This window comes from Triticum dicoccoides, chromosome 2A (genome assembly GCF_002162155.2).
Source record: "Triticum dicoccoides isolate Atlit2015 ecotype Zavitan chromosome 2A, WEW_v2.0, whole genome shotgun sequence".
Classification (NCBI taxonomy): domain Eukaryota; kingdom Viridiplantae; phylum Streptophyta; class Magnoliopsida; order Poales; family Poaceae; genus Triticum; species Triticum dicoccoides.
Genome location: NC_041382.1, coordinates 732,107,491 through 732,120,370, shown reverse-complemented (window position 1 = coordinate 732,120,370; position 12,880 = coordinate 732,107,491). Strand labels below are relative to the sequence as shown.

General features: G+C 44.1%; 1 pseudogene; it reads right to left on the bottom strand.

The window, feature by feature from the left end:
- Nucleotides 1–700: 700 nt before the first annotated feature.
- Nucleotides 701–8,768, bottom strand: LOC119356735 (annotated as a pseudogene).
- Between the last annotated feature and the right edge of the window lie 4,112 nt (nucleotides 8,769–12,880).

Genomic DNA, 12,880 nt, shown 5'->3' with positions numbered 1-12,880 from the left:
TGTATGCATGTTTGGAGCCGAATTACATAGTATATGTGATGGTGAGAAAGCAAGCTCTCTTGTTTGGGAACAGGAAGCACCAGGAACCTGCTAGGAACGAAACTAGGACGATGCTCTTTGATTGTGCGGCCTGATCCATCAGTTGCGTCAGATGCCTCTTCCTCGTCATTGGCATACCGTGGCGCCTACGAGTAGCCAGCAAGTTTCCCACGATACCCCAGCTCGACACCGCACTCATGAATCTCTGAGAGATCATGTGTAGGTTACTTAATTTGGGCACATTGTCACCAAAAGCCGTTTCTATGAAAACTTTTAAAGTTCAAATTCTGAACAAGAAATCAGTTTGAAAAAATTACTCCCATGTTGTAGCTTAGAAAAAAAGTTTCAACTCTTTCAAGCGGTGCTTCTGTTGGGCAAAGCAAGAGTTTATTGTAAGAAAAAAAATAACTAGTTAATGCCTGCAGGAACTAATGGGAAATATGTTACAGGACAAGGGCAACCATAAGTGGAAGATGAAGAGAAAGTCTCTTATAACCTTTATGTTTAAACATTTGCGAGCTTATTACTTGGGTGCAGAATGGGCTTATCAATTAGTTTATCTATCCATAAACACTAAGTGATGTGCTTAACATAAAGGTAACCGTAACAAATGAACTAAACAGCCAACTTGCAAAACACCTTTCACTTGCAAAAGCTATCAATCACTTAACCAACGCACACTTCACTGTACTTGCAATAAGTTATCAGTAGATTAGCATGATCAGCCCATGACTGTAACAGAGCAGGATTGTATACAACATTATTCCATCCTTTTGACTCTAAAAACATATTCCCTCCGTCCCAAAATAAATGTCACTCAAATGGATGTTGCTAGATGTAGTACTTCTTCACACTCGGCAATAGTGAGCCATGAACGGAGACCTAGCTGGGATTGTTATACAGTTTGAAACAACTCACAAGCAAAACCTTCTTTTATATGTATTGGTAACTTCAGCTCTCTCCAGAAAACAACATGCGAACCTAGCTCGTATAGCAAACGCCACAAACCTCACATTCTCTATGGTTTCTGTGCCCCTATCAACTCTGTGGTCCGACGCCAAATACATACCCTCGTACTGGCCACCAATCAAGGCATGCTCAAGCAGTCTGACTGCAATTGCCTCAAGCAGCCTGGCTGCAATTGCTCACAGGAAGTTCCTCTGCACAGCTCCAGATGAGAAACGGGACGACAATCCTTGTGCTGTGTTCTCTGGATCCAAAGCCACATTTTGCCGCCCAGCGGTCAAGTCTTTCTCACGGTCCCACGGCTTCCATGGGTGGTTCTCCTCCCATTCTTCCTTCCCTCGTTGTTGCTTCTGCTTTTTTTTCTCCTTTTTGCTCTCTCGGTGCTTCTGCACAAGAGATACCGACCGCTTGGAGGAGTTGTATTTATCCACAAGAGAAGCATTTGCGCTTTTGCCCTGCTCTTCATGTCCATCTGCAATTGCCTTTGCTTTGTTGTAGGCTTCTAAGTAGCTGCAAAAAACATCATTGACATTATCACCAGTAGTACATCATTGTTTTCATATATCAGCATGTCAAGTACTATGACGAACAAAAATGTCGCCAAAAACTGCTGGTATTTTGTTGTGCCAAGCCACTCTCTGTGACAGTACTCTGGTCATATTTGCTAGTATAGAACATGTTGCCTGATAGTGTATCATAGAGCGAAAACAACAGAGGCAGAATCATACTTCTGCTGTGCTTTCTGGGCTCTATCAAGTGGACTATCTGTCCATGCACTTGTGTCACCACGTCCTTCTTTGCCATTCATGCTAAATGCCGTAGTTGAATGCATTGGTACTCCAGCCTGTGGAATAATTGTATTATTAGATACAAACATGTACTCCCTCCGTCCGGAAATACTTGTCATCGAAATGGACAAAAGGGGATGTATCTAGACGTATTTTAGTTCTAGATACATCCCTTTTTATCCATTTTGATGACAAGTATTTTCGGACGGAGGGAGTAACAAGTACCGTTTCCCTCTTTAGGGCATAGGTAAACAGTGAATTAAGGAGATATATTATGATCATTTACTTTTCTTTCAGGTGGCAATGTAGTCATCCATTCGTCTCGTGTAGGTGGTGCCTCTGGCTGTTTCGGAACTGCCAAAAGTTCTTCATCGCCTTCAAGAGATATACCTAAGAACAAATAGCTATTAAGATACAGAAAATGTACTGTGCTCCCAAGCTCAAACGCACCCGCCATGAAAGGTAAAATCCGAAAAAAGTAAAACAAATTCAAAAAAGCTGAATTTTTTGGGCAACAAACATTGCTTAGTGTTCTACCTGCATGCAAATTTTTGGTGAAGGAATGACATCCAGGTGGTCTGGGCCTTCAGCCATGTTTGTTGTCTAGAAATTCAGGTTTTTTGGAAGAAAAAAAAAGGTATTTTTTCGGATTTTACTGTTTATCAGGGTGTGTAAGTGCTCAGGAGCCAAAAATCCATCTCCAAAAGATACCATATTGATATCATGTTCTATTCTTCACTTTTCACAATTATCTGCTGTACCATATTACATTAAATGTAATTACTACAAATAAATGCTGAGAAATACAAACACGCCTGAAAAGAATATCTATGGTAGGAAGGTTAAGCGCAAATCAAATCATTATGATAGGACCATATGGTCAATCAAACCCAGCTTTAAGAAACAATTTTCCTCCAGCCACCACACCACCACATGAAACCAAATCATTAACTGCAACTCTTATCATCTTTCCTACATTAGCACATTTATGAGTTTTCGCATTGTTGTGTTGTTAGTGGTACCTTGTAATCGTCTCCATTCTGCAGCCTCGCGCATTGCTTTAAGCTCAACCTACAAAAATACCAAAAAAAGGATCAGGTTTCATGCAACTAAGAGTAGTATTGTCTGTGGTCCTAACCACTAGAAAGGCGATCTTGACAAATCAATATGTAGCGTAAGTTACCTCGAATTGTTCCATCTCTTCTTTCTTTTGTATCTTCTCATCTATTGCGCCTCTCTGCGATCAATGATACGTAGTCAGCACAAAATATCAGTTGAGAAGGGGAAAGCAAGCTAAGTAATTCCTGACATCACATAGTGAGCTAGCATTAAAACAAATTAATTAGTGTAAAAACATATTGCTGGTTGTGGGCAACAAAATGCGATATGAGGTGTATTGTAAGTTCTAGAAGACTGAACTTCACTCATTCTGCAAGCATCGCTATTCTTACAGTGGTACCGACCAAAGTTAAATACTAAGAAAATCAGTACTTTCCCCCTTCAACCTATCTCAAACTTCCTGCATTGCTACAAACAGTACTGTCAGACCATTAGCAGGCCAAAATCAAGAAAAATCGTAATAAGTCCTTCCACCAAACTTAAAATGTGTGTTGTAGCAAAATAGTCAATAGTTGTAGGCGGAGTGATGCCCTATCCAAGAACAGAATGCAATTTGAGCATACAGCATCATACATCAATATTTTCTCCTTGGCAAATATATAATATTTTCTGTTGTTTGGAATCAGAAACTCATTTCAGACTATTTTATCTCAACACATCCAAACATTTAATTTATTATTTTTCATAAGGAAGCAAATGGATAGCTATTTTAAATAATTGTGACATTTGGCAAATCATATGATATTCAAGACATGTACCTTTTGAGGGTCTTGTAAGTCTTTAAAGGCATTGTTCAATTTCACAAAAGCCTCCTGTGCTGAAGGATGAGGGCACTTGTCCGGATGCACTAAAAGAGATAGCTTCCAATACCTATAATACAAGATAAGAATGATTGATCAGGCTGACAAATAACAAGGCAAAACAGAGAGAGTAGATCAATCAATAAGCTTGCTCAATACAGGAGACAAGATGCACACCAACTTCAGGGTAAGTGATTCTCGATATGAAAGATCATCAATTGGCAGCTCAACTTCAGGCATTTTAAACAGGTGCTCACCGACTTCAGTGAAGTATCAAATGCACAGTAACTTCAGGGCAAAGTACCAAACATCTTGACAGATGATAACCGTAGGAAGACACCATTCAAATTTTGAAACTTGGATATTCGAAATAAGGACCAAAGAACAAGTTGAACAAGTATTGGCACATAGCCAGGGAAGTTGGGGGTATGGCCTATTTTGGCATCCAATTGTGTCTGCCAGAAGTTTATTTTGTGAAACATCATAAGAGTTTTCTTCAATAGTAATCAACCTAAGCATGTACTGCTCGGTTGGATTCTGTTTGCTGTTTGCATACTCGCAAAACAAAGGGCAATGCATTGAACTTATGAACCCAACAGATCTCCATAGGATTATAACAATGTACCATGGACAATTATCCTCAAGAGGTATTGGATGTGAGTAGTAAAATATTGGGAACTAGAGCTCCATAGACGTTTTCATTTGTTTTGCTTAGCACATTCTTAACTCTATGATGATATGGGCTCATTTCATGACAGAGATGAATCAGAGATGTGAAAAAATTACAAGAGACAGTAGAACATTAAACTTGTTATATTTGCCATCATATAATATCCTGCACATTTTCATTATTCTCAACAGAAGGTGAGATCTGCGTCATTTGCAACTATTGTGAAAAAACTTAATTAATTTCTGCTGCCTATCTACATACAGGTATATCATACTCCCTCCGTCCCAAAATAAGTGTCTTAACCTTAGTACAACTTTATACTAAAGTTAGTACAAAGTTGAGACACTTATTTTGGGACGGAGGGAGTATATTAATATGTATAATAAGCATGGAATGTACACAAATAACGACCTTTTCTTGATGTTATCAGACGACATCTTCCAATTTATGCCCAGAACATCAGAGTGCATCTGCATCAGCGCCCAATATTCGAGTAACCTACACCCAATTCCATGAAAATTAAGATTAAAAGTTAATGGTGCACGACAAATGAGAACAGGTATGTGATAGGAAAGACTCAAGTATATGTCCTGAAAAAAAATCATTTTCAATCCACTGAAGTTTATCAAAAGCCAGCTAAACATTCAGAATCTTAGCTATAATAGAAGCCTATGATTAGGTCTCCAAACAAACTATCCTAGAACAGCAAATTGGGGTCCCGATTACAATTAAAGATATGTTCATGAACATTCCTGTTAGTGTCACAGACAAATAACCTCGCATAATGTTCAGTAGAAGATTTTGCAAATACCAATCACATGCCAGGTAAGCACAGGAAATATAGATGATTCACGCTAATTGGCTCTATAGATTATATGAATGCTGCCAGCAGCAAACTGAATAAACAAAAAGCATGGCAAGCAATTGGTAAGAGTGTAAACTACACCCAAGGTGCTGCGGTAAGACATAGTGAAGACATAGCAAGAAATGGCCTAACAAGTATACTGATGGTGCACATATTTCTGACAAATGGGCCATACAGCAAATTTATGATGTCTGCTAAAAGACCAAGGTCTGGCATGAAGAGAGGACCTAAGGCAATTATTGAAGCTGAATAGAAATAATCAACTACAAGAATCAGGAAATAGTGTAGACCACACAATAACTGGAGAATGCTGCATTGACACATGCTGGAGGGACTTCAAAGTTACATTTTTGTACTGAAAAACATTGGATGAAATTTTGCGAAAATGAAAATGTCGCTGAAAGTGTACCTCTTCGAATCGCTCGGCTTCATTTGCAGATGCAGCTTCAGCAACCATGGCTGGTGGTGGAGGACCTATAAGAAATCCATCATCAGCTTCCAATTCAGCATCCCTGGAGATAGAGAAAACATAGTTACTATTTAAGGACATAAAACAGTGCTGAATGAGTTACTCATTAAGCAAAGCAACGCTTAAGGGCCTGTGTAGTCAGCTGTTGACTAAGTAACAAATCACAAGGTCATAAAACAATATCTTACCGGCACCTAAGAGCCTCTGTCATTTCGGCTGCTGCAGCTAGTAATTCACGTGATGGCATTGCAGGACCAATTACCCTGCATGCAACAAAACCTTGTTGGACTATAATTGAATAATGGTAATAAACTAGCATCCTAATGCGTTGAAAATAACATGTGACTAGGAAATAAGTAATTTATAAGAGCAATCCTCTCCATTAAGCACGTAGTACATGCCTAATCTAGAAAGCACGAATTCCCGAATAGCAACACGTTTTGTGCAAGAGAAATGGCAACAATTACAAAAGAACAAGAAAGAGGATCCTGAATCCCTTGTATGCCGGCATATACAGAACAGACGCCAATAGCCAGTATGCGGAGGTAGACATGCGTTATAAAACAAACCTCACAGTGCCCTTTGCTAGTGCCACTAGGGTACAAACGAGAACCTGACATTACATTACGGACAATTTACCCAAACTAGTTCAGGATAGACCAAACCTGGCAAATTTATCAAGTCTAGCTAAAAGAACAAATACTTTCTAGCAGAGTAATCATGACAAAAGAAGTCAGCTATAACCAGGAACAATATTTTCTAACAGAGCAATTCTGGCACATAGGCATTACCTCTTTATAGGGGTGTCCTCTTCCCGGTCAACTTTTCCTCCATCTTCAGGAGGGATGTCATCTTTATTTTGTACGTCAAAGTTAGGCAACGGTACTTGTTGTCTATTTTGTGCCACAGTTTCATTTGGATCATTTCCATGTTTGGCACTTGCTTCTAATACTGGTCCAACAACATCAAGGGTAGGAACACCTTTTGCTGAAAGCAAGTAAGCTCCATTTGCACTTTCTTTCAATTTCAGGGATCTGAAAAGTTTCTTCAAACGCTTCACCAATGGCTTGTCAGAAATTCCGGAAATATCAATGCCTTCACCACTATCTATCATTTGGAGAAGCTGCATGTTAACAAAAGTCACAAGTAACTTATTGTTCCAAATCAGAGCCAATAGTACAAAAAGGCAAAACTAATGGAAGTAAGGCAAAAACTTCTATCCAGTGGAACTGGTGACGACAGAGGCAAGTAGCAAAGGCAACAGCTGAGTAAAATCCAAAAGTCCAAGTTGATAGAAGAGGAGTGGTCGTGAACAACAGAAAATGTGCATGTAATAACTAATAAGTGAGCTCATACCCATTGAAAATGCTTTCTACTGTTATTTTTTGCTGTGAAATTGTGACTGTAGAAGTGCCTACTAGCTGGTTTAACTAGTGATGGACTTGGTCAACTAGTCGATTAGTCCACAAATCACCTAAACTGTTGGGTAGCGACTTGACTTAAAATTTGACTGAGTGCAGAAGTTTGACATCCTGTGAAAAATATAGGCATGTCATCATTCAAATGATGCACATTACATATACTAATTGGTTGACACTGTAATATCCTGAAATACATTATCTTTTACAATTTTAAGATACTAGGACATTTCACCTTTAAACATCACCATAATTAGAACACAACTACAATTTACCCACTTCAGCTGTAATGGCTACAGTTTTCACGTCAGATAGGCAACTGTGTCGTGCAAACTAACCGAATTAATCTTTTCTCACGGTACAATTGTGCAGGTCCAGAGTCAGGCAACATATAATAGAGAAAATTCTTGTTGGAGAACTCGAATCGAATTACTGAATGCCATACCTGACGAAGCTCGCTGGTGATGGCAGGGAATTCACTGAGAATGCCACGGACGATTTCCTGCGCCTCCTCCATCCATCCTGAATCATCTGAGCTTGATCCCGACAGGTCGCTGCCATCGCTGCTGTGACGGGCACGCTCATCCCGGCGCCTCTGCCGGTGACGATGTCTATCATCGTCCCGGGAACTGCGTGAGCGGCCGCTGCTCTTATGGTGATGGCGGCGGCGACGAGAAGAGGACGACTTTTCAGGTTTGCTGTTACTGCGACTCCGGGGCCCAGGGCTGCGGCTAGGAGAGGAGTCCGGCGAAGGGGAAGAATCAGAGTCCGAAGAGGGTGTGGCATTGCGCGATCTCTTGCTGCTGCGGCCGCGTCGTCGGCGCTTCGCTTCCTTCTCCCTGTCACCCTTTCCCATCTTTGAGTTTGTGTCCTGGGACAAGGAGAGATTGGTTTTGAGAGAATAGCTAAAATACCACCGGTCAAAACCAAAAGTTCGAAAATGCCATTAGGCTCCGTTTGGATGTTGGACATTACAAATTTGATAGGTTATTATACATGTAGACACTAAAAATAGCATTTAGAAACTAGGTGTACATATAAAACACTGCAAGTAGCATTCAGAAAAAAAAGTGAACATATGATGGTGTTGTTACGAACTGTGAAAAATCTAGCTGACACGAACTGCTATGACAGGGAAACATTTTAGCTGAAGGATTCCAGATCGTGGACACCAGCGCACATACACAGGGAGAGCAGGGAACGGCAAACGCGCTCAGAGACAGGGAGCAGGCGGACATGGAGACTGAGGGGGCATGAATGGCATATGGGCCGCGGGATCGTGCTCGTGGCCGCCCGCGCAGCCGCTGAGGGCACCAGCCGGAGGGGGCCAGGCGGAGAGGAAAGGGGTGGGGGACGCACGGGGAAGGGATGGGCTGCGGCGGAGAGGTAGATGGCCGGAGACATGAGAGAAGGAGGATATAGGAATCACCTGCGCCGCCGCGAGCTCCGCTTGGCGCCGCTCCTCTCGGAGCACAAAGAAAATTGGGGCAGGGAGGGTTCTGGCCGAGCTAGCTCACCTTGAGGAAGAGAAGGAGCAGCCGTCGGTAGGCCGGGGTCGAGGGTGTCGCGGAGGAGCTCGGCAGGTCGTGGTCGGTCGCGGGGCGGTCAGGCGACGGCGTCGTCGCCGGCGGCCGCTAGGGTTCGAGGGGAAAGGGGAAAAGTCTGGGAGAGATAAGCGCTACAGGGAGGGGAGGGAGGAGGGAGAAGCGGTACGCCCTGGCCTGGGTAGAAAAATAAAAAAATGAAGCTGGTCCATCGGATGAAAGATCGATGGCACAGAATAAAAAAAGATGGCGATGACATGTGGTTATTCCCGTTTGGCACAAGACAATAGAAAAATATGCCATAATAGATGGGAAACTCTAGCCTTCAGCCGGTGGATCACTCGCGAGAATCCGCCGTTGTGCGACGTGTGTCCTACTGGAGGGCCACTTAGCACTGTCTCTGCAATGATTGGTTTTCTTTCTTTCCTCTTCGATATGTCCCTCATGAATGGATAAGGAGCAAGCCAGTCATGGGAATCTATGTTGTCGACATGGGAACCGATCTCGTTAGAGCATGGTCCAGCGCGAGCACCGCCGCGGTCGGCTGCCTCCGCCATGAACGCTGGTGTGCCCGAGCTCGACATGGCCGTCGCCGACCTCCTCGTCGGATCTGGCCGCCCAAGTTCCTGCGGCAACGCCTGACCGCCCAAGTTCCTGCAGCAACACCCTTCTCACCGGATCTAGCCACCGAAGATCCTGTACGCTATACCAATGCCCACAAAGTCAATCCGCACGGCGTACAAACTCCTGTGGCGGAGTGGACAAAGGCGACGAGGTATTGGAGGCGGTTTTGTTTTTGCAGCAAAGGGCATGTTGCAAAAGGGCCCTGTTTCATAAAAAAATCATCGAATTATTTTTCTGCAACAAGGCCATTGTTGCGATAAATTTCTGCAACAAGAGCTTTGTTGCGGGAATTTTCTGCAACAAGTCCTCTGTTGCGGGAATTTCTTGCAACAAGACCTTTGTTGCCGAAATACCACAACATCACTCTTGTTGTAAAATTGTGGTTGCTCACGTGGACACATCGGACTACTATTAGGGTGTCCATCCAATGGTCGACGAGGCGGCGGGTATTTTTCCATTATCCGACGGTGGATATGTAGCACTGCCCATAATAGATAGTGATGAACATGAAAGATCCATGGTATAATAATAGGAAAACATTTTAATTCATCCGCATCTGCGCGTCACACGTCTATGGCTCACCCACGTTAATGCATCTCACGCTTGGTCAACTACCCCAGTCCTAGCCTCACATCCCGTAACTCTTCGCTTTTCTGGAAACCGCTTTGACCGCACCCTTTTTTCCTTGGATCTATCTAGAACACATCTAGATGTAATATAGTTATATCACATTTAAACTGATGTCCACTCTGTTTGTGGTCTATTTTTGTGTCCTATTTTTTTTGTTTCTTGTTGCTGCATTATATATTTGTAGAAGCTTAGATGTGACATCCTTAAAAAAACATCTAGATATGAATTAGACAAATTGTTCTTCCTTATCCTCTCACGCAATGAAACTCGTCAGAATTTCTTTCTCCACCACATCCGGTGAGAGGCACTGGAGGCTCGCGGCGGCCCCTCTCCAATTGCAGCCACCACGCCGCCGACGCTCGCAGCACGCCTCATCTCTACTTTGCAGCACCATACAAGCAACACCACTCACCCTCACAGGAGTGGTGCTCCGGTTTCCAACCATGGCGGTCTTTGCAGCAGACAACAGTGCCACCCATACCTGGCCAAACGGGCCGGCACGGCACGGCCCGCCGTAAACATGCCTGGCACGGCACGGCCCGTCTCGGCACGAATAATAACCAGTCCGTGTCGTGCCGCCCCACGGGCAGGAGCTAGCAGCCTAGGCACGGCACGTAGGCTACGTGGGCCGGCACGAGGCACGCCGGCCCGTTGGAGGTCGCTGGCCCGTCTGGCGTGATTTTTTTCTTTTTCTTTGTAATACCTCTGAAAACAGCAAAAAAAGGCCAAAAAATGTAGAAAATTGCAAAATTCGGTAGACTATTATGTGAGATAAATCTAGAATTTTATTAGAACATATACATATAAAACTCCCATATGAAAGAATAAAAGAATACAAGACATACATTATAATTACAAAAGGATAAAAAAAACAAAGACTACACTATAACACTACTACTACTTAGATTCAAGCACTAATAAAATACGCATGCACTATGAAAATATTAAACATATTAAGGTATTAGGTATTTATATAGGACATATATATTTATATTTTTACAAAAACATAAACGGGCCATGCCGTGCCGGCCCGCGTGCCTAGCCTCCAGGCCCAGGCACGGCCCATGGCGTGCCGCGTGCCGGGCCTGGCCCGTTTAGCCCGAGCCGTGCCGTGCCTGGGTCGTGTTGGGCCTGCGTGCTACCGGGCCGACCCAGTTAGCACGGCCCATTTGGCCAGCTATAGTGCCACCGCTGCGGGCGGCTAACCCCTATACAACATTCCCGTGCAAGCCTCCAATGGTGCAGCATTCCGATCGGCAAGATATTGCAATGGAGCATCGTCGGGGTCGTTGAAGCTTTCAATGTGGTTGCAATGGAGCGCCGTCGGAGCTACAATGGAGCACCACGAGGGTCGCTTGGGTTGCAATTGGGCACCGCCGAAGCTGCAATGGAGTTCGTGGGGGTGTCGTCGGTGCTGCAATGAAGCACCGCCGAGGCCGCCGGTGCTGCGCTGAAGTGCCCGCTGAGGTCGCCGGAGCTGCAACGGAGTGTCGCCGGGGTTGCCGGGGCTGCAATGGAGCACAACTAGGGCTGCAATGGAGCTTCGTTGGGCTGTCATCGGTGCCGTGTTGGAGCTTTTTGCCGCGCTCGGTGTCGCCATGGAGCACGGCACCCGGTTGCTTGGTGCTGCGATGCGACGGTCACCGGTGGCTCTTGGAGTTGCGGCGCTCGACGGTGGCACCGGTGCTGCGAGGTCTCCGGCAGGTGCCACGGTGGGTGCATCAGTTCTCTGCGTCATCGTCGTTTTCGTTACAGAGGAGATGCAGTGTGGATGAGAGACGAGAGGAGAACATACAACGGGATGTGTTGCTGCGATCGGTGGGCACCAGCGCCAGATTGGACGGCTAATCAGGGAAATCATGCACCTGATTCCTAGCAGCCGCCATAATAATATCAAGAACATTGCTATGCACACGGCGCTTTTCTCATGATCCATGAACGATGTTTCAGTGAAACATCCAGCCATCCAAACATAGTATATAATGCAACACATCCATCTGATTACCAATCATGTACAAATCGTGCATGGAGTGTCGGTTGTGTAGTAGTTTCGTAGTATCAATGGAAGATGGCGCGACGAAGTGTGTGTTTTCTTCCTTTTCTTTTTACAGAAAAAAACTTGTATTACTCAAAGTTGTTACAATCATTCTCGCATAGGTGTGCAACACCTGTCGGCCCATTGCCAAGCCATACAACAGTTTGACTAAACGATATACTATAACTAGCCATAAAATGGCTTACAGAGTTTTGAGCACGTCGAACATGAGTAATACAAGCTTCTCTTTCTAACCGCTTCAATTTGATCTCTCGAACTAAGAAGACATAACTTGATCTATCATGTTTCTCAATTTTCACCATATTTATGGCTTCCTTACAATCAGATTCCACATGAAGCGAAAGATTTCTCCATTGAGCAATTGTGCAACCCCTCGTCCTTGAGCAACCCCTCAATGGCCGCTGAGGTAGTCCTGGATTAGGGGGTGTTCGGATAACCGAACTATACCTTCAAGCCGGACTCCTGGACTATGAAGATACAAGATTGAAGACTCCGTCCCGTGTCCGGAAGGGACTTTCCTTGGCGTGGAAGGCAAACTTGGCGATACGGATGTTCAGATCTCCTACTATTGTAACCGACTCTATGTAACCCTAACCCTATCCGGTGTCTATATAAACCGGAGGGTTTTAGTCCGTAGGACAACATACACATCAAAAATCATACCATACGCTAGCTTCTAGGGTTTAGCCTCCCTGATCTCGTGGTAGATCAACTTTTGTAATACCCATACCATCAATATTGATCAATCAGGACGTAGGGTTTTACCTCCATCAAGAGGGCCCGAACCTGGGTAAAACTTCGTGTCCCCTGCCTCCTGTTACCATCCGGCCTAGACGCACAGTTCGGGACCCCCTACCCGAGATCCGCCGGTTTTGACACCGACATTGGTGCT